Source organism: Nomascus leucogenys, chromosome X (genome assembly GCF_006542625.1).
Source record: "Nomascus leucogenys isolate Asia chromosome X, Asia_NLE_v1, whole genome shotgun sequence".
NCBI classification, from domain to species: Eukaryota; Metazoa; Chordata; class Mammalia; order Primates; family Hylobatidae; genus Nomascus; species Nomascus leucogenys.
In genome coordinates this window covers 126,382,894-126,403,480 of record NC_044406.1, presented here as the reverse complement: position 1 = coordinate 126,403,480, position 20,587 = coordinate 126,382,894, and positions in this window count along the sequence as shown.

Sequence of the window (20,587 nt, the reverse complement as noted above, 5' to 3'; positions counted from 1 at the left end):
TCCTACTTTTCATCATATACTAAATTTAACTCAAGATAAGTAAAAGATTTAAATGTAAGACCACAAACTGTAAAAATCCTAGAAGAAAACCTAGTGATATGGTTCGGATATGTGTTCCTGCCCAAATCTCATGTCGAATTGTCATCTCCAATGTTGGAGGCGGGGCTTGGTGGGAGGTGATTGGATCATGGAAATGTTTCTCGTGAATGGTTCAGCACCATCCCCTTGGCACTGTCCTCATGATAGTGAGTGATTTCTTGTGAGATCTGGTTGTTTAAAAGTGTGTAGCACCTCCCCACTCACTCTCTTTCTTGCTCCTGGTCCTGCTACGTAAGGCATGCCTGCTACGTGGTCACCTTATGCCATGATTACAAGCTTACTGAGGTCTCCCCAGAAGCTCAGTGAATGTCAGCATCATGCTTTCTGTACAGCCTGCAGAACTGTGAGCCAATTAAACCTTTTTTCTGTATAAATTACCCAGTCTCAGGTATTCCTTTATGGCAATGTAAGAATGGACTAATACATCTAAGAAATACCATACTGGGCTGGGTGCAGTGGCTCACACCTGTAATCCCAGAACTTTGGGAGGCCGAGCCAGGAGGATCACTTGAGGCCAGGAGTTCAAGACCAGCCTGGCCAACATGGCAAAACCTTGACTCTACTAAAAATACAAAAATTAGCCAGTCATGGTGGCACATTCCTGTAATCCCAGCTACTCAGGAGGCTGAGGCACAAGAATCCCTTGAACCCAGGAGGCAGAGGTTGTGGTGAGTCAAGATTGCACCACTGTACTCCAGTCTGGGTGACAGAGTGAGACTCTGTCCCAAAAAACAAACAAACAAAAAGAAATACCATTCTGGACATCAGCCTCAGCTGATTTTATGATATTTATGATAAGGCCTCAAGAATTTATGATAAGGCCTCAAAAGCAATTGAAACCAAAACAAAAATTAACAACTGAGACCTAATTAAACCAAATAGCTTCTGCACAGCAAAAGAAACTATCAACAAAGCAAACCCACAACCTAGAGAATAGGAGAAAATGTTAACAAACTATCTATCCAATGAAGGACTACTAGAGGTCTATCTATCCAATGAACTATCTATCCAATGAAGGTCTACTAGAGGGGGAAGAGGGTCAGGGGGAAAGGCAGAAAAACTACCTGCTGGGTACTATGATCAATGCCTGGGTGACAGAGTCAATTCTACTCCAAGTTCAGCATCAAACGATCTATCGGTATAACAAACCTGCACATGTAATCCCTGAATCTATAAAGTCAAAATTAAAATAATAATAATAATAATAGAAATTCTGATGGGTGTAAGATGATATCCCATTATGGTTTTAATTTGTGTTTCTCTGATGATTAGTGATGTGAAGCGATTATATGAAGTGATTTTTTCATATACCTGTTGGCCATTTGTATGTCTTCTTTTGAAATATCTCTACTTAGGTCCTGTGCCCAATTTTTAATGGGATTATTTATTTTTTTGTTTTGTTGAATTGTATGAGTTTTTTGTAAATCCTGGGTATTTGTCCTCTGTCAGATGCTTAGTTTGAAAATATGCTCCGTCTTTCTGTAGGTTGCCTGTTCACTCTGTTGATAATTTCTTTTGCTGTGAGAAGCTGTTTAGTTTAATTGAGACCCACTTGTCTATTTTTAGTTTTGTTGCCTGTGCTTTTGAGGTCTTCATCAGGAATTATTTGCCTAGACTAATGTCTAGAAGAGTTTTTACTAGGTTTTCTTTTAGTATTTGTATAGTCTCAGGTCTTACATTGAAATATTTAATCCATCTTGAGTTAATTTTTATATATGGAGAGAGAGGGGGGTCTGGTTTCATTCTTTTGCATATGGCGATCTTATTTTCTCAGCAACATTTATTGTAGAGGGAGTCCTTTTATATTCTTGTCAATTTTGTCAAAGACCAGTTGGCTGTAAATATGTGGCTTCATTTTTCTTAACTTGCATTTTAGTTTCAGGGGTACATGTGCAAGTTTTTTATATAGGTAAATTGCATGTCATGAGGATTTGGTGTACAGATTATTTTGTCACCTAGGTACTAAGCCTAGTACCCAATAGGTAGTTTTTCACTCCTCACCCTCCTCTAAGCCTCCACCCTCAAGTAGGCCCCAGTGTCTATTGTCTTTTCTCCTGTGTCCATGTGTACTCAGAGTTTAGCTCCCACTTATAAGTGAAAACATGTGGTATTTAGTTTTCTGTTCCTGCATTAGTTTGATCAGGATAATAGCCTCCAGATCTACCCATGTTGCTGCAAAAGATATAATCTCATTCTTTTTTATGACTGCATAGTATTCCGTGGTATATATATGCCACATTTTCTATCCAGCCTGCCGCCGATGGGCATTTAGGATAATTCCATGTCTTTACTACTGTGAATAGTTCTGCAATTAACATGTATGTTTATGTGTATTTATGGTAAAATTATTCACTTTTACTTTGGATATATACCCCAAAAAGGGATTACTGTGTCGAATGGTAGTTCTGTTTTAAGTTCTTTGAGAAATCTCGAAACTGCTTTCCACAGTGACTGAACTAATTTACATTCCCACTAACAATGTATAAGCATTCTGTTTTCTCCGCAACCTTGCCAGTATCTGTTATTTTCTTGACTTTTTAATAATAGTCATTCTGGCTGGTGTGATTGTATCACATTGTAATTTTGATTTGCCTTTTTCTAATGATTAGTAATGTTCGGCATTTTTTCAAATGCTTGTTGGGCACGTGTTTGTCTTCTTTTGAAAAGTGTGTGTTCATGTGCTTTTCCGACTTTTTAATGGAGCTGTTCATTTTTGGCTTGTCATTTGTTTAAGTTTCTTATAAATTCTGGATATTAGATCTTTGTCAGATGAATAGTTTGCAAATATTTTCTCCCATTCTGTGCGTTGTCTGTTTACACTGTTGACTGTTTATGTGCTGTGCAGAAGCTCTTTAGTTTAATTAGTCCCATGTGTCAATATTTGTGTTGCAATTGCTTTTGGCATCTTTATCCTGAAATCTCTCCCAGGGCCTATGTCTAGAATGGCATTTCCTAGGTCTTCTTCAAGGTTTTTCATAGGTTTTGGTTTCACATTTTGCCATTAATTCATCTCAAGTTGATTTTTGTATATGGTGTAAAGAAAGGATCCAGTTTCAATCTTCTGCAGATGGCTAACCAGTTAATTCCAGCACCATTAATTGAATAGGGTGTCCTTTCCCCATTGCCTGTTTTTGTTGACTTTGTCAAAAAGACCAGGTGGCTGTAGGTGTGAGGCTATATTTCTGGGTTTTCTATTCTGTTACATTGATCTATGTGTCTGTTTTTATGCCATTATCATGCTGTGTTGGTAACTGTAGCCTTGTAGTATAGTTTGAAGTCCAGTAATGTGATGCCTTTAGCTTTGGTCTTTTGCTTAGAATTGCTTTCGCTATTCAGGCTCATTTTTTGTTTCCTATGAATTTTAAAATAGGTTTTTCTAATTCTGTGAAGAATGTCATTGGTAGTTTGATAGGAATAGAATTGAATGTGTAAATCACTTAGGGCAGTATGGTTGTTTTAACAATACTGATTCTTCCTATCCATGGACACAGAATGTTTTTGCATTTATTTTTGTCATCTATGAGTTCTTTCGGCAGTGTTCTTTAGTTCTCCTTGTAGAGATCATTCACCTCCCTGGTTCGCTCTATTCCTAGGTATTTTTTATTTGGCTATTGTGGTTAGGAAAGTGTTCTTGATTTGACACTCAGTTTGGACATTGTTGGTGTATGGAAATGCTACTGATTCTTGTACAGTGATTTTGTATCCTGAAACTTTCCTGAGATTGTTCATCAGATCAAGGAGGTTTTGGAAAGAGAATATGAGGTTTTCTGGGTATAAAATCATATCATCTGCCAACAGAGATAGTTTGACTTCCTCTATTCCTATTTGGATGCCTTTTATTTTTTTCTCTTGCCTAATGGCTGTGGCTGGGACTTCCAGTACTATGTTGAATAGGAGTAGTAAAAGTGGGGATTCGTGTATTGTTTCAGTTCTCAAGAGGAGTGCTTTCAGCTTTTGCCCATTCAGTATGATGTTGGTTGTGGGTTAGTCATAGATGGCTCTATTATTTGGAGGTATGTTCCTTCAATACCTATTGTGCTGAGGGTTTTTAACATGAAAGGATGTTAAATTTTATCAAAATTCTTTTCTGCATCTACTGAGATGATCATGTGTTTTTTGTTTTTGATTGTTTATGTGATGAATCACATTTATTGATTTGCATATGTTGAACCAACCCTGCACCCAAGGGATAAAACCTATTCGATTTTGGTGGATTGCCTCTGTGATGTGATGCTGGATTCAGTTTGCTAGTATTTTGTTGAAGATTTTTGCATCTATGTTCATCAAGGATATTGGCCTGAAATTTTCTTTTTTGTTGTGTCTCTGCCAGGGCTAGCTATTAGGATAATGCTGGCCTCATAGAATGAGTTAGGGAGGAGTCTCTTCTCCTCAATTTATTTGAATACTTTCAGTAGGAATTGTACCAGTTCATCTTTATACATCTGGTAGAATTCAGCTGTGCATTTGTCTGGACCTGGACTTTTTCTGGTTGTTAGGTATTTATTACTGATTCAATTCCAGAACTCATTATTGGTTTGTTGGGGGTTTCTATTTCTTCCTGATTCAATCTTGTGAGGTTATATGGTTCCAGGAATTTATCCATTTCTTGACGGTATTCCAGTTTGTGTGCATAGAGATATTCATAACAGTCTCTGGGTTTTTCTTTTTCCTGTAGGGTTGTCAATAACATCTCCTTTGTCATTTCTAATTGTGTTTATTTGGATCCTCTCTGTTTGTTTTTTTTCTTTATTAATCTAGCTACCAGTCTACAAATCTTATTTACTCTTTCAAAGAATCAACCTCTGGATTTGTTGATCCTTTGTATGGTTTTTTGGGTATCAATTTTACTCGGTTCAGCTCTGATTTCTTCTGCTAGCTTTGGGGTTGGTTTACTTCTATTTTTCTAGTTCTTCAAGGTGTGATATTAGGATGTTAATTTGAGACCTTCCTAATTTTTCGATGTAGGCATTTAACACTGTAAACTTCCTTCTTAACATTGCTTTAGTTGTGTCCCAGAGATTATGGTTTGTTATATTTTTGTTTTCATTTGCTTCAAATAATTTCTTGATTTCTGCCTTAATTTCATTGTTTATCTAGAAGTCATTAAGGAACAGGTTGTTTAATGTCCATGTAGTTATATGATTGTGAGAGATCTTAATATTGATGTCTATTTTTATTACATTGTGTTCTGAAAGTGTGGTTGGTATGATTTTGGTTTTTTGGAACTTGCTCAGGGTTGTTTTATGGCCAATTGTGTGGTCAATTTTAGAGTATGTGGCATGTGCACATGAGAATGTATATTCTGTTGTTTTGGGGTGGAGTGTTTGTAGATGTCTATTACGTCTGTTTTTTCTCTTGTGTCAGCCTTGGGCAATCTGATGACTATGTGTCTTGAGAATGGCCATCTTGTATAGTATCTTGTAGTGGTTCTCTGGATTTCCTGAATTTGCATGTCAGCCTCTAGTGAGGTTGGGGAAATTTTCATGGACAATACCCTCAAATATATTTTCCACATTGCTTGCTTTCTCTTCTTCTCGTTCAAGGATGCCAATGAATCATAGATTTGGTATCCTTACATAATCCCATATTTTTCAGAGGTTTTGTTTATTCTTTTTCATTCTTTTTTAAAATTTTTGTCAGGCTGAGTTAAGTTTTAAAGCCAGTCTTCAAGCTCTGAGATTCTTTCCTCCACTTGGTTGATTTGCTGTTAATAATTGCAGTTATATTATTAAATTATTGTAATGTGTTTTTCAGCTCCATCAGATTAGTTTTTTTTTTAATGGCCATTTCCTCTTTCAGCTCCTGTATCATTTTATTATATTCCTTACGTTTTTTCAATTGGGTTTTGACTCTCTCCTGAATCTCAATGATCTTCATTCCTTTCCACATTCTGAATTCAAAGTCTGTCATTTCAGCCATGTCTGCCTGGTTAAGAACCATTGCAGGGGAACTAGTGTGGTTGTTTAGATGTAAGGAGACATTTCTGGCTTTTTGAGTTGCCACAGTTCTTGTGCTCATTCTTTCTCATCTGTGTGCACTGATGTTCCTTTAATCCTTGAAGCTGCTGTCCTTTGTGTGGAATTTTTTGTTGTTGTTTTTATCTTCTTTTATGCCTTTGCTGGTTTGATTGTGGTATAAGGTGGGTTCCGTCAACTGGCTTCAATACTGGAAGATTTCAGAGTGCCAAAGCTCACCTCAGCACTCCTGGGCTGTGTGCTGTAACTCTGGGGACTGGTATTGGACCCATGGACTTGATCTCTGATCTCTTGAGGTTAGGAACCTGATGCACTGGAGGGCCCAAGGTGTTTGCAGACCACTGGCCCCAACACTCATGGGATGTGCTGGCCAAAGTGCTTCACAGGGGCAGTGGCAGTGGTAAACATGCTCACTTGCACATGCCAGCAGCCACAACAGTACAGCAGAGTGCCAACATGAAGGAAGGTGTAGGCCAGCAGCAGGGGTAGGGTGGTGACAGGGTTGCCAGTGTCTGTGCACGATCTTGCACCAGCAGCAGATGCAACACTGTGGGGGCATGACACCAGCTGGTGCTGGGGTGTGGTTCCATCATCGGTGCACACACTTGTGCCAGCAGTAGTGGTGGCAGCACAGAGCGCTACCACCTCAGTGGTAGCAGCATGCCAGTGAGGGTGGGTAAGGCAGCCAGGTGTGCTTACTCACCAGGAAGTAGTGGGGTGGTGAGGTGTTTGTGCATGTGCACTGTCATGAGAAGGGAGGCAAGGTCCACCCACGTGCATGTGCTGACAAATCAGTGGGGAGTGGACTCATGAGCAAGTTCTTGCCAACAAAGCAGCAGGTAGCGACTGCGGTTGGGGGAGGTTCCAGGTGGGCTCCTGGAGCTCTCTGATGATGAGACATGATCTGCCAGAGAAGGAGCTATAATGAGGGCCCCTGGGAAGCACCTTGGTAGGGCATCTGAGGCTGTGCTGCAAGAGGGTGGCCTTTGGCTGGGGCCCCAGGATAGATCAGCAGATGAGGGGGTGCTCAGACTGGGCTAGCCCTGTCCCACAGGCAAGATTACCATGCTCCGTCCAGGTATGACAGTCACCAAAAGCCTAAAGCCACCTAGAGGAGCTTGGCAAGCCTTTGGAGATGGGTATCCTTGTGCTCCACTGCAGCTATTCCCATGCCAAACCCTCTGGGCTCTGTACAAGCTAGCGTCCTGCCCTTGCCACCTTTCCAGTTTGCTCTCCTTGTCAGCCCAAGTGTCCATGGAAGTCATGAGGTCTCCTGCTGCTAGGATTCTGGAGGTCTGTGGTAAGAGTGGGCCAGTCCTCACCTGTTCAACTCACCCCTTCCTCAGGAGGCACTTGGGACCAGGAGCACGTCCCAGTGTTTGGCAGCCCCACACAGGGTTCCCGGCTTCCTCTCTCTTCGTCCATTGTCTGCATCCCCCCTCCATCCACTCTCAATGCCTTCTGTCTGAAGATCTGCTCAGTGTGCCAGTCTTCCTGATGTCTCAGGCCTTTGGTGAGAGATGTTCCTCCTCGCTGTGCCTAATCAGTCATGCTGGCTCCCTCCTAATATATGGTTTTATTTCTGAGTTCTTTATTCTGTTCCATTGATTTATATGTATCTATTTTTATATCAGTACCATGCTGTTTTGGTTACTATAGGCTTGAAGAACAAAACTGGGGCATCACATTACTTGAATTCAAATTATACAACTGATTTTTGATAAGTATATATAACTCCAGTAGCGGGAGAAGAGTCACATAGGCATACAGAAGGGATAGCTATCAGCCCTGAGTTTTATGTGTGCTGAGTACTATATATTTTACAGACGAACTAGAAACCACTTAGAGGTCACTTAATAGAATCCTTATTGCACATTTTTATTATGAAACTGAGATCCAGTTATGTATCTCTTTTCTAATAGAATTCAAAGTTGTTTTAGTCAGTAACATTATCAAATAACATTTTAAATGAGAAAAAGTAACAATATGCTCAATGTTGAAAACTTGTGGCCGGGCGCGGTGGCTCACGCCTGTAATCCCAGTACTTTGGGAGGCCGAGGCGGGTGGATCACGAGGTCAGGAGATCAAGACCATCCTGGCTAACATGGTGAAACCCCGTCTCTACTAAAAATACAAAAAATTAGCCCGGCGTGGTGGGGGGCCCCTGTAGTTCCAGCTACTTGGGAGGCTGAGGCAGGAGAATGGCATGAACCCAGGAGGGGGAGCTTGCAGTGAGCCGAGATCGCACCACTGCACGCCAGCCTGGGGATAAAGCGAGACTCCGTCTCAAAGAAAAAAAAAAAAGAAAGAAAACTTGTAAATCTAGAAAAATCACAAAGTTAACAGGAACAAAAGTGAACTTTAATTACCATGTGACCATCAATCCACTACGTTTTTAAAAGTGGCATTCTAAAGGCTTTTTTAGAAGAGTGGATTGTGATGTTTACACTATGTTTTCAAGTTATTTCAGCTTATTCCTTAATCCTTAAATATTATGTACCTACGAAAAGCATAGAGACTATTATAATGAATGCCGATGTGCCCACAAGCCAGCATGTAAAATAAATTATTATAGATATAAGTGAAGTCCCTTGTTTATCCATCTGGTCCCCAATAAGAAACACAGTGATACACTCAGTATAGGATCGTTCCAGGAGAGTTTTTGGAAAAGGGGACTATTTACAAAGATGTGGATATAAGAAAACCACAATGGATGGTGCAGAAACTTGGGGCTAGTAGCAACTTAGGTATTAACACCTAGGCCCAAAGGCATAGGAGAGAGCAGGGCGCCTGGAATCCAAAGAATATCTTGTAGAATTAGCCACATTGAGAGTTGCAGAGACATTTAGTCAAGGGACATAGTCAGTTTGAGATGATTTCACAGAGAAGATACCAGGAGAATATTTCCCTTCTTCTCCCTGATCTTTTGTTTCCCCATGGTGTAAACCCAACCTGAGTTATCCAGCATTCTCATCCCATTCCATTATCTTCCTTTCTTTTTTCTACAGGGGTATTGCTAATTTGAACTTTATGTAAATATACTTTTATTACATTTGTATATACCCATATATGCACTGTAGAGTGTTATTTAGTCTGGTAGTTATTTGAATTATTTAACAAATATTTGGAGCGATTTCCCCTCAAATTACATGGGAAAATTAAACTTCCCAGTCCTATTAAAGTTCAACGTTACTGTGTGATTTGCTTTGGACAATAAAATACAAGGAAAAATGAAATGTGTCACTTCCAGGCAGAAGCTTTAAAAGCTACCATGAAAATCACTTTATCAGCTTCCCACTGGTTGAGTGATCAGTGAAACACGTGATAAGATGGAACCTATATCAACCTGAGACTCTGAGAGACCCATGAACAGAGGCCTCCAGATAATCTGTGCTAAACGTATCATGGCATTAAGCAACTGAGGTTTGGGAGTGTTAAGGCAGCATTACCTAGCTTATCCAAACAGACACGTTTTGCATGACTTAAGACTTTGTATAAATGTTATCCCACCACATTTATCATTCAGCTATTTTTGCTTTGCAGTTTTTTTAAAATTTTATTATTATTATAATTTAAGTTTTAGGATTTACCCATGCTGATGGATGTAGCTATAGAGTTCATTCCATATACAAATATACCTAATTTATTTATCTCTTCTCCCATTGATGGAACATTTAGACACAACTTTATTGCTATCACTGATAATGATAAAATGAACATTCTGGTACATACTTCCTGTGCAGATGTGCAAGAATTTCTTTAAGAAATACACTCAGGGGAGGAACAGTATGCTTTTAAGCCTTTCAAAGAAAGTCACAGATCAGGAGGAGACTTTAATCATTGTGAACCATAGTTTCTATCAGAAAGGTTTTCAGAAATCTTTGCCCCTCAGGATCATTATTTCTGCTCTCTCAGAACACTAAAACGTGATATTCAGAAAAATTATATTTAAAAATTGGTCTGACCTTGAAAAGACCAAAGACATTCCTAAAAATTAAAAAGACCCATCTTAGAGCACAATGGCTACACAAAATAACACCAATTACTTTTTTGAAAATCAGGATGGAAGATGAAATGAAGAAAAAATATAAAATTTGAAGTAGCTTCTTAAAGGATATCCTTTTCGTAGGTGTGATGAGAAATAAAGCTACATAATCAGTCACTTACTGACTCAGAAGTATTATCAGCAAATACAATTGGTGAGTAAATATTTAGCTGTCGATCATAGGCCAAGAGACCAGTAACATGAAAATGGATTTTTGACATTTTCAGCTTTGATTACTAATATCAATCACCATATAAATGAGCAATCTGGATAACAAGGTTGCTACCTAGCCCCCAAAGGAGCTAAGAAACGAAAGAATCACTCTGGAATATTTGAATGCAAAGGAAAATGCTCACAAACTGTGTCACATACATTTCTTTAGAACACACTGTAAGAATATCCAGTGGTAGAATTTCTTATTTGTGTAGGTAACAAATATTCCAGATTGTAATATTAAGAGCATAGGCGTAGTATGAATTCCTATAGCACTCAAGACCATAGAATACAGTTATAAGGGTGACTAGAAAGGTGTCCTCAAGTGGGAATAGCAGATTATGAAATGCTATAGTAATAGCCTTGTAAGATTTTTCTATCTGATACTAAATGAGTCTGGAAGAATATACATCAAAATATTGAATTGCACTGGAACAGTGGATTAAGTTAATTTTTGTTTTTGACATATAAAGTCTAAATTTTTCTACAAAATTAAACATTAGATGTACATTACATGTTACATTAAAATTGCTGGGGGTCCACTCTAGACCCTATTCACCTGGATCACCCTCACACCTGGGGGTGTCACCAGTGGAGGCTGCAAAACAGCAAAGATGGCTGCCTGCTCCTTCCTCTGGCTTTTCTGTCCCAGAGGGGCATGGACCTGATGCCAGCAGGAACTCTCCTGTATAAGGTGTCTGGCGACTCTCACTCAATCAGGAGGCACGGGATCTGGGACCTACTTAATGAAGCACTTGGGCTGCCCCTTGGCAGAGAGGGTGTATTGCACTGGGGGGAATCACACTGGTCCTGACTGCCTCGATTCCTCAGAGCCAGCAGGGGAAAAGACTAAGTCTGCTGATCCACAGAGATCGTGGATCACTCCCTGCAGGGGCTCAGTCCCAAGGAGATCAGAGCTCTATCCCTAAACCCCTGAGTTTCAGCTGGAGTTGCTGAAATTCCTGCAGAGAGGCCTTGCCCAGTGAGGAGGGATGGGTCAGGGTCTGGCCCAAAGAGGCAGTCTGGCCATGATCTGCCACAGCTGCTGTGCTGTGGGGACTTCCTCCTGGGTCAAAATCATCCAGTTTCCCTGGCACTGGCATGGGAAAAATGGCAGACTGGAGCCACAGTGATGGCAGCCACCCCTCCCTGCAGGAGTTCAGTTGTCGCAGGCAGCAGGCAGCCACGGTGATGATAGCCACCCCTCCTCCGGGGGCTCAGCAGTCTTAGGCAGAACGCAACCGCAGTGATGATGGCCACCCCTCCCCCTGGGTACTCAGTAGTTGTAGTCTCTAGCCGTGTGGCCACCAAGAATCTGCACAGCTCTGTGGTTGGGACCCAAGGCCCTGGTGGTGTGGGCTCACGAGGGAGATCCCCTGATCCACAGGTTGCGCAGATCCATGGCAAAAGCATGGCTTCCTGATAAGGGTAGCACAATCGCTCATCGCCTCCCTTTGCTGGAGATGGTAGTTACCTTTGCCCCATGTGACTCCCAGGTGGGCCTTTGCACCACCCTACTTTCCCTCGCTCTCCATAAGTCACGCCAACTGCCTAGTCAGTCCCAGTGAGAGAACTTGAATACCTCAGTTGCTGGTGCAGGATTCATTTGCCATTTTCATTCTTCTCAGTGGGAGCCTCCAACTACAGCTGTTTCTAGTCAGCCATCTTGGCCCTTTATCTTAACATTTCTTGTAGGACAAATCTGGTACTGATGAAATCCCTCAGCTTTTGTTTGTCTGGGAAGGTCTTTATTTCTCCTTCATATTTGAAGGATACTTTTGCTGGATATACTATTCTAGGGTAAAAGGTTTTTTTTTTTTTTTTTCCTTTCAGCACTTTAAATATGTCATGTCACTCTCACTTGGCCTGTAAGGTTTCCACTGAAAAGTCTGCAGACAGACGTATTGGAGTTCCATTGGATGTTATTTGTTTCTTTTCTCTTGCTGATTTTAGGATCCTTTCTTTATCGTTGACCTTTGAGAGTTTGAGTATTAAATGCCTTGAGGTAGTCTTCTTTGGGTTAAATTTGCTTGGTGTTCTGTATCCTTCTCACACTTAGACATTGATATCTTTCTCTAGGTCTGGGATGTGTTGTGTTATTTTTTGTTCGAATCAACTTTCTACCCCATCTCTTTCTCTACTTTCTCTTTAAAGCCAATAACTCTCAGATTTGCCCTTTTGTGGCTATTTTCTAGATCCTGTAGGTGTGCTTTATTTATTTACTCTTTTTTCTTTTGTCCCCTCTGACTGTGTATTTTAAATTAGCCTGTCTTCAAGCTCATTAATTCTTTTTTCTGATTTATTGGTTCTGCTCTTAAAAGACTCTGATGAATACTTCAGTATGCCTGTTGCATTTTCTAACTCTAGAATTTCTGCTTGATTCTCTTAAGTTATTTCAATCTCTTTGTTAAATTTATCTGATAGAATTCTGAATTCCTTCTCTGTGTTGTCTTGAATTTCTTTGAGTTTCCTCAAAATTGCTATTTTGAATTATCTGTTTGAAAGTTCAAATATCTCTGTTTCTCCAGAATTTGTGCCTGGTGCCTTATTTTGTTTGTTTGGTGAAGTCATGTTTTCTTGGGTGGTCTTGATACTTGTGGATGTCTCTTGGTGTCTGGGCATTGAAGAGTTAGGTATTTATTTTAGTCTTCACAGTCTGGGCTCGTTTGTAGCAATCCTTCTTGGAAAGGCTTTCCAAGTATTTGAAAGGACTTGGATGTTGTGATCTAAGCCATATCTGCACTAAGGGGCAACCCAAACCCAGTAACCATCTGGTTCTTGCAGACTAGTAGAGGTATCACCATAGTGGTCTTGGATAAGATCCAGAAGAATTCTGTTGATTACCAGGGAAAGACTCTTGTTGTCTTCCCTTACTTTCTCCCAAATAAATGGAGTCTCTCCCTCTGTGCTGAGTCACCTTGAACTGGGGATAGGTTGACATGAGCAGTCATATTGCTATCACAGCACTGGGTCTCACCCACTGTAACCATTACCTGGCTATCACCTATGTTCACTTAAGTCCCTAGGACTCTACAATCAGCAGGTGGTGAAGCCTACCGGGCCTGTGTCCTTCCCTTGGTGGTGATAAGTTCCCTCAGGCTCCTGGCAGGTCCAGAGATGCAGAGAGCCAGGAACTATAGTCAAAAACCTCAGAAATCTACCTGGAATCCTATTGTACTATGGCTGAACTGGCACTCAAACCACGAAACACAGTCCTTCTCACTCTTCCCTCCCCTTTCCACAGGCAAAAGACCTTTACCTAATGGCCACCACCACCACAGGCCCATGGAGAATATTGCCAGGCTACCACTGATGTTCACTTAAAGCCCAAAAGCTCTTTAGTCAGCTTTTGGTGAATGCTTCCAGGCCTGGTACTCACCCTTTAAGGCAGCAGGCTACCCTCTTGCCCAGGGCAGCTCCAGAAATGCCATCCAAGAGCCAAGGCATAGAATCGGGGACCTAGAATCTGGGACCCCACTGTGGCAGTGCTGGTAACTACCTGATTTTTGGTTCTTAAGAAAATGCTTTTTTGTGTAGGTAGTTGTTATATTTGGTGTTCCTGCAGGGGGAACAATCGGTGGAACCCTCTATTCAGCCATCTTGATCCGCCCCTCCAGCTGCATGGTAATTTCACCGCTTTTAAAACTACATCAGCTTCCTATAGACTTTTGTTTCAAGTAGTTCTTTTCTAAGATGAAAAGCTTAGAAAGCTATTGAAGCTTTCTGGTCACTCCGGCCGAATGAAATATCACTCATTAACCTGAAGCACCCTGCATAAGACCTGTCACTTTGCAGCTGACATAGTGACACTTGCTCTAATTTCAGTTGCGATATACCTGCTGCAGTTCTTCTCTTTCAGAGCATTTCATTTGCAGTCACTTGAGTACATTCTGACACCCTGTGATTTTTAAAGTCAAATAAGTAATTGCTTAATTTCCTCCTGAGCTTTGATGAAATGTCAAAATCATTATAGAAATTGGTGAGAATTGTGCTAGGTTCTTGTCAGTAGCTCACTGCATCCCTATTACCCTCATTCCTAGTCAAACTCTGGGGTGATTTAAGGAGCATGTTCTGATCTAAATTTAGATTTTAATTGTAATAGTTAGGATACAATGTTTTTCATTGACAGTTTACTTTTGTTTGGAATTAATTTGGATGACAGAGTCAGTAGTAATTAGGACCAGGAGAATGTGCAGGGGAAAAAACTATCCTGATAATTTAAAAATTTATTTTTGTCCAATAACTTCAAACTTTTCTCTAAAACGTTTTTGCAGGGTGGTTAAAAAGATCACACTTAGAATTGAAATCAGTCATCCTCTCTCACTCTTTCTTAGCTACATTCAGATCAGGATTCAAGCTCATAGTGACATGTACAAAAAGTGAATGACAGGAAAAACGAAAAGAACATCCTAACAGTGACGTTGGATAATTCACAATCTCAAAAAATAAGAACTGACTCTGTTGAAATGGAGAAGCCCCAAACCATACGTCACTCTGGGCATGTGCCATGCACTAACTACCTTTGCTGTTATAATGAAAGAGAAAATAAAGCTGTCAAAGGCACAGGAACAACTAGCTGCAGAGAATGAATAATGCCACTTCCAGAGGACTTACATGGCTTACAAAGTCAAATTCCTTCTATAACCGGAGCCTCATGAACTAGCTAGAATAAAGCATCTCTTCGGTACTGCCCAGATTACAAAAAGTTAATCACACAGTGAAAAGAGCCATAGATAATAAATCTGCAGACCTGTATGATAGTTCCAAAAGCTCTTCTGTGAGGCCTTAAGAAAGTCACTGTGTCTCTCAAAATCTTGATCTTCTGGCTTATAATAATGCAGATACACCATGAATATAATGGTTGTGCCGGGCGCGGTGGCTCAAGCCTGTAATCCCAGCACTTTGGGAGGCCGAGGCGGGGCGGATCACGAGGTCAGAAGATCGAGACCATCCTGGCTAACACGGTGAAACCCCGTCTCTACTAAAAATACAAAAAAAAAAAAAAATTAGCCGGGCGTGTTGGCGGGCGCCTGTAGTCCCAGCTACTCGGGAGGCTGAGGCAGGAGAATGGCGTGAACCCGGGAGGCGGAGCTTGCAGTGAGCCGAGATTGCGCCACTGCACTCCAGCCTGGGGGACAGAGCAAGACTCCGTCTCAAAAAAAAAAAAAAAAAAAAAAAAAAAAAAAAAAAAAAAAAAATGGTTGTGAAACTGCTCTGGCAATTATAAAGCACTGTGTAAATGGAAATGATTAACAATAATAGTTCTAAATATTTATTATGGTTTCACCACTGTAGAGAGATGAAGCAAAAGCATTAATGTTGATCTCTATCTTCAAGGTACTTACACTTATATCAGGAAGATAAGACTGCTAATATCAATAAAACAACTAACCTCCAACCCTGGACAGCATGTAATTAGCCAATGCTCTGAGTGTTCAAAATATATTTGTAAGAATCATCTTATTTGACCCTCACAATAGCCCTAGAAGGCAGGTAGAATTATTACTACCATCCTCATTTAATAGATGGAAATCAAAATAAGGAAGTTACTTGCCCAGTGGGGGCACAAGCCCACACCTATGCCTTCTAACTCCTAATTAAGTACACTTTCTGTCTCCTCATTTAGCTATGTTAAGTGGCACTGACTGTATAACTTTTTTTTTTTGAGACGGAGTCTCGCTCTGTTGCCCAGGCTGGAGTGCAGTGGCGCTATCTCGGCTCACTGCAAGCTCCGCCTCCCGGGTTCACGCCATTCTCCTGCCTCAGCCTCTCCGAGTAGCTGGGACTACAGGCGCCCGCCACCACGCCCGGCTAATTTTTTGTGTTTTTAGTAGAGACGGGGTTTCACCGTGGTCTCGATCTCCTGACCTCGTGATCCGCCCGCCTCGACCTCCCAAAGTGCTGGGATTACAAGCGTGAGCCACTGCGCCCGGCCGACTGTATAACTTTTATAGAAATTTAGAGAAGGGACAAATGGCTGATGAATAAGAATAAGAAAGGTCAGGAAAGTCTTTATGGAGGAGGCACTTCAGAAAGTGAGATAGGATTTGAGTAGATTGAGAAGCTATGAGGGAGTATTCACACTATAATTACCTAATTACCAGGGGAACGGTGAGTTCTTCAAGCCACACACACAAGACCCACTCAAATTTTATATGTCCTCATTCCCATCTTTACTCAGAGAATCACTGCATCATGATCCACCACTACTAAGAGAGGTGTTTAACTCTCAGGTCTGTTAAGGCAGAAAAAAAGCAAACCACCTAACTCCCTTGTCCAGCTCCTTTGTCTGTCTGTCTCTCACACATATTCCCTTCCCTACACAATATGTTCAGCTTCCTTTTCTTGTAAACCTAAACTTGTATATTTTACAACAGTAAAAACAGCTTTATTTAGTTGACAAAAATAAAGACTAATGAGTGTTAGTTACAGACCTTTCCGAGAAATTACTTATGCAAAATTAAGTTAAAACTAAATAACCTATTTTTTTTCAAATAGTCTTCAACTCTCAAAATTCTAGAATGTCTCTTTACAGATTAATGATAAGTAAACTGGAAAGGGAAATAATAACACTATACAAATTCAGATATTCCTTTGGTTGCCCCACTGAATTTTGATAGGCAGAGAAATTACATTTCAACTGGAGCGCAAAACGCTTTGTTTCCATTGTGCTGAGATTGTTGGCAAAATGCACATACATGTCTTGAAGACTATACAAAATTTCTTATAATGCCTCCCTGCTAGGGCTGGACAGAGTTCACCACAGTCAGTCTACCTAAGTTTGAGATAGCTTATGGTGAAGCATAGTGCTATAGGGCCTGGATTTCAAACAGAGTTCTGCAGAACTCTTGGGTGTTTCAAGAGTACAAATATGTGAATTGAATTTAATTTTAGAAAAGCACTCTAAACTGTTTGTTAAACTGTAGGAAACATAATATGCTCACTCAAATGCACCATGCTTGAGCAGATTGAAAGTCATAGATGTGTTTCCTTGTGTGGTACAGTGAGGCAGGTTTGGGAGCAGACCTCAGAATAAAGTTCTTCCTGTTAGATCTGGTATAAATTTCAGCTTCTTAGACATATGTCATTTATTAGAGAGTTATGAGTTCTCATTTACCTTTTTATTTCAGGCCTGTGTTGGTCCACTTCCACAAAATTGCACAAATGAGAAGAGGATCACCGAACACATGTGTGGGGCCCAATGAAATGCAAGGCAAGGCACAGCTGGATTACCAGTGCTTGCTCTAAATTCACATGATAGTCAGTTATGCAATTACAAAGGGGCATGTAACATGTTGGATTATGACACTATCATCATACTATAGAATATTGAAGCAGGCTTGTGAGTTAACAATCAGGTGCTGTTGCTAGTGATTCAAGTTTAAAATAAAGATGTCCTCTTTTAATCTTTCATGCCTCAGGATTAGTGAAATTTAAGCATTTTGAGATTGCTGGAAATCTATAATTAACACCTGCTACCATTTGCAGCTACTATACTTTTAGATTCATGTGGACTTTCTCAATACTGGGCATTCAAAACAAAATTAATTAATAAATTGGATAGTGAGGCTGTCAGATGACTGCTACCTGCATCTAATTTTTATGCTCATTAAACAACTTTCATCCTTCTCATTGACTGACATTAATCATAATTCCTGAAATTACACACTGGAATTATGAAGTATCTATGATAAATTTATAACAAATTTTGTCTGTTTTCTACATCCAGGTGAGTAAAATTTTGTTTGAAAACAAAAGTTTCTGCTATTTGAAGGAAGGAAGGAAAGGAGGAAACAACGAAGCAGAGGGGAGGAAGGAGAGAAGGGAGGCAAGGAGAATTGAAAATCACTGGCCAAGTTATAGTACTAGCCGAGGATATGACTGCCATGAAGTCGAATTAATTCTATCATAGACATGCTGTGTTCCCTTGAGCATTTAAGTTCTTTCCCCTCAAACCCTTGGCTTCCCAATCTGTAAAACTCATGCACTTAACAAAGATTTGCTGAGCAATACACTGAACAACTCAGAGCTGTGCCTGGTGCTGAGGAGGGTACAGTGGTAAGAAAAACAAGTGTGGCCCATGCCTTCATAGGGCATATAGTTAGTGAGGAGGCAGGGAGGGAGAAGGAGAGAGAGAGAATAAATGGGTTAAATAAGCATAGTTATAATAATTCTACCTGCTCCCTAGGGCTATTATGAGGGTCAAATGAGATGATACTTGCTTGCAAATGTATTTTGAATACTCAGAGCATTGACCAACTACATGCTGTCTGGTGCTGAAGGTTAGTTGTTTCATTGACATCACCAATCTTGTCTCTCTAATATGATTGTAAGCACCTTAAGGATAGATATCAACTTTGGTGCTTTTTCTTTATTTCCCTACAGTGGTGAGTATATAATAAAAATTTAGAGCAGCTACAGTTTTGTAATAAATTGTCCCTCTCCCTCATTCATATCTTCCGCATTTTGCCTCCTTTCATTTCCTGGAAAACACCATGCTCTTTCCTGCCTTTGAGTCTCTGGCCGTGGTGTTCCCAAAGCCTGGAATCCTGTTTAGCTTGCCCACATTCCTCCTGCCTTCACATGGCTGGCTCTTTCTCAGCCATTAGATTTCTGCATCAATGTTACCTCCTCAGTAGAGACTTCCCTCTCTTCCCTAGTAGATATTTCCTTTGATTTTCCAACAAGTCTCTTTTGGGTTACAGCTCAAGTCTCATTTAATTTCTTTTTCTTTTTAACCTTTAGCTGGGCTGCTTTGAATCTGCCCTGCACATGTGTGATTGAATGGTCAGCCAGAAATGCAATGGCTGTGCTTGCTCCAGACTCTGTACTCTAATTCGTTAAGCCTGTATGACTGCAGATTTTCAATCAGAGTTCTAGCCACTTTATACTGCTAAAGCCTGGAAACAGGCTGAAGGTAGCAGTGTAAAGTGGCTAGAACTTAGGAGTCTCATCCGATGCCATCACTTCTTTCAAGTATCGATCCTCCACACACTCACAACCCCTGCTTTTGTTCAATCGTTTCTAGTTGTTATGAAGGGTGAGATCCAGTAGGAACTACTCAGCCATAGCAGAAGTGGAACACCCAGGACTGTCTTTTTAAAAAACAAATCAGGTCATATAACATCTCTGGTGAAAATACTGCAGTGGTTCCCCAAATTACTCAGAATAAAAGCCAAGCGACCTACCTAACTCATCATAACCTGGCCTGTGCTATTATGACTCTGCCTTCATCTCCTTTACTCTCCCCCTTATTCACTCTATTTCGTCTTCATTGATTTTGTTGTTCTTTCATGCTATCAGGAATGTTCGCTAGTTTTTTTTCTGTGCCTATAGCAGTTATTCCAGATATCCAGATAGCATGCTTTTTCACCACTTTAACTCTGAGCTCAAATATTAGCTTTTCATTAACACAACTTTCCATTCCAAAACTTCATAGCTTTCATTCCTCTTCCCTTTATCTTTTCTTTTGTCAGTAGCACTTATCACCTTCTGATATACATTATTTATTTATTAGTGTTTATTGCCTGTTGTCTGTCTTCCCTCACTTGGCTGTAATCTATATAAAGGACAGCAGAAACCTTTGTCTCTTTTGGTTTATTCCTGCATCCCGAGCATCTAGATCAGTACCTGGAACAGAGTAGGTGCTCAGTATATTTTTGTGAAATGAATAAGAGAATAAATATATGAATAAAGATTACTCATTTCTTACATGGGGAAGCTACACACAATTCAGGGAAGCAACCATCACACAAAAAACTTGGGGAGATCTTCATTGGGATTGTCTTCAAACATGGGGAACATTGTTTGACCCTCTTCAGCAATACCAAACGCTAACTTTAAGGATGAACTTACCTTTTAGAAACCACCAAAAAGTCTCGGCTGGGCACGGTGGCTCATGCCTGTAATCCCAGCAATTTGGGAGGCCGAGGCGGGCAGATCACAAGGTCAGGAGATGGAGAGCATCCTATCTAACACAGTGAAACCCCATCTCCACTAAAAATACAAAATATTTGCCCAGCGTGGTGGCACGCACCTGTAGTCCCAGCTACTTGGGAGGCCGAGGCAGGAGAATCACTTGAACCAGGGAGGCAGAAGTCGCAGTGAGCCAAAGTCACACCATTGCACTTTAGCCTGGGCGATAGAACAAGACTCCGTCTAAAAAAAAAAAAAAAAAAAAAGAAAAGAAAAGAAAAGAAACTACCAAAAAGTCTCTCTGAACAAAAAATAGTCAAAAGAGAAGGTGAATAATATG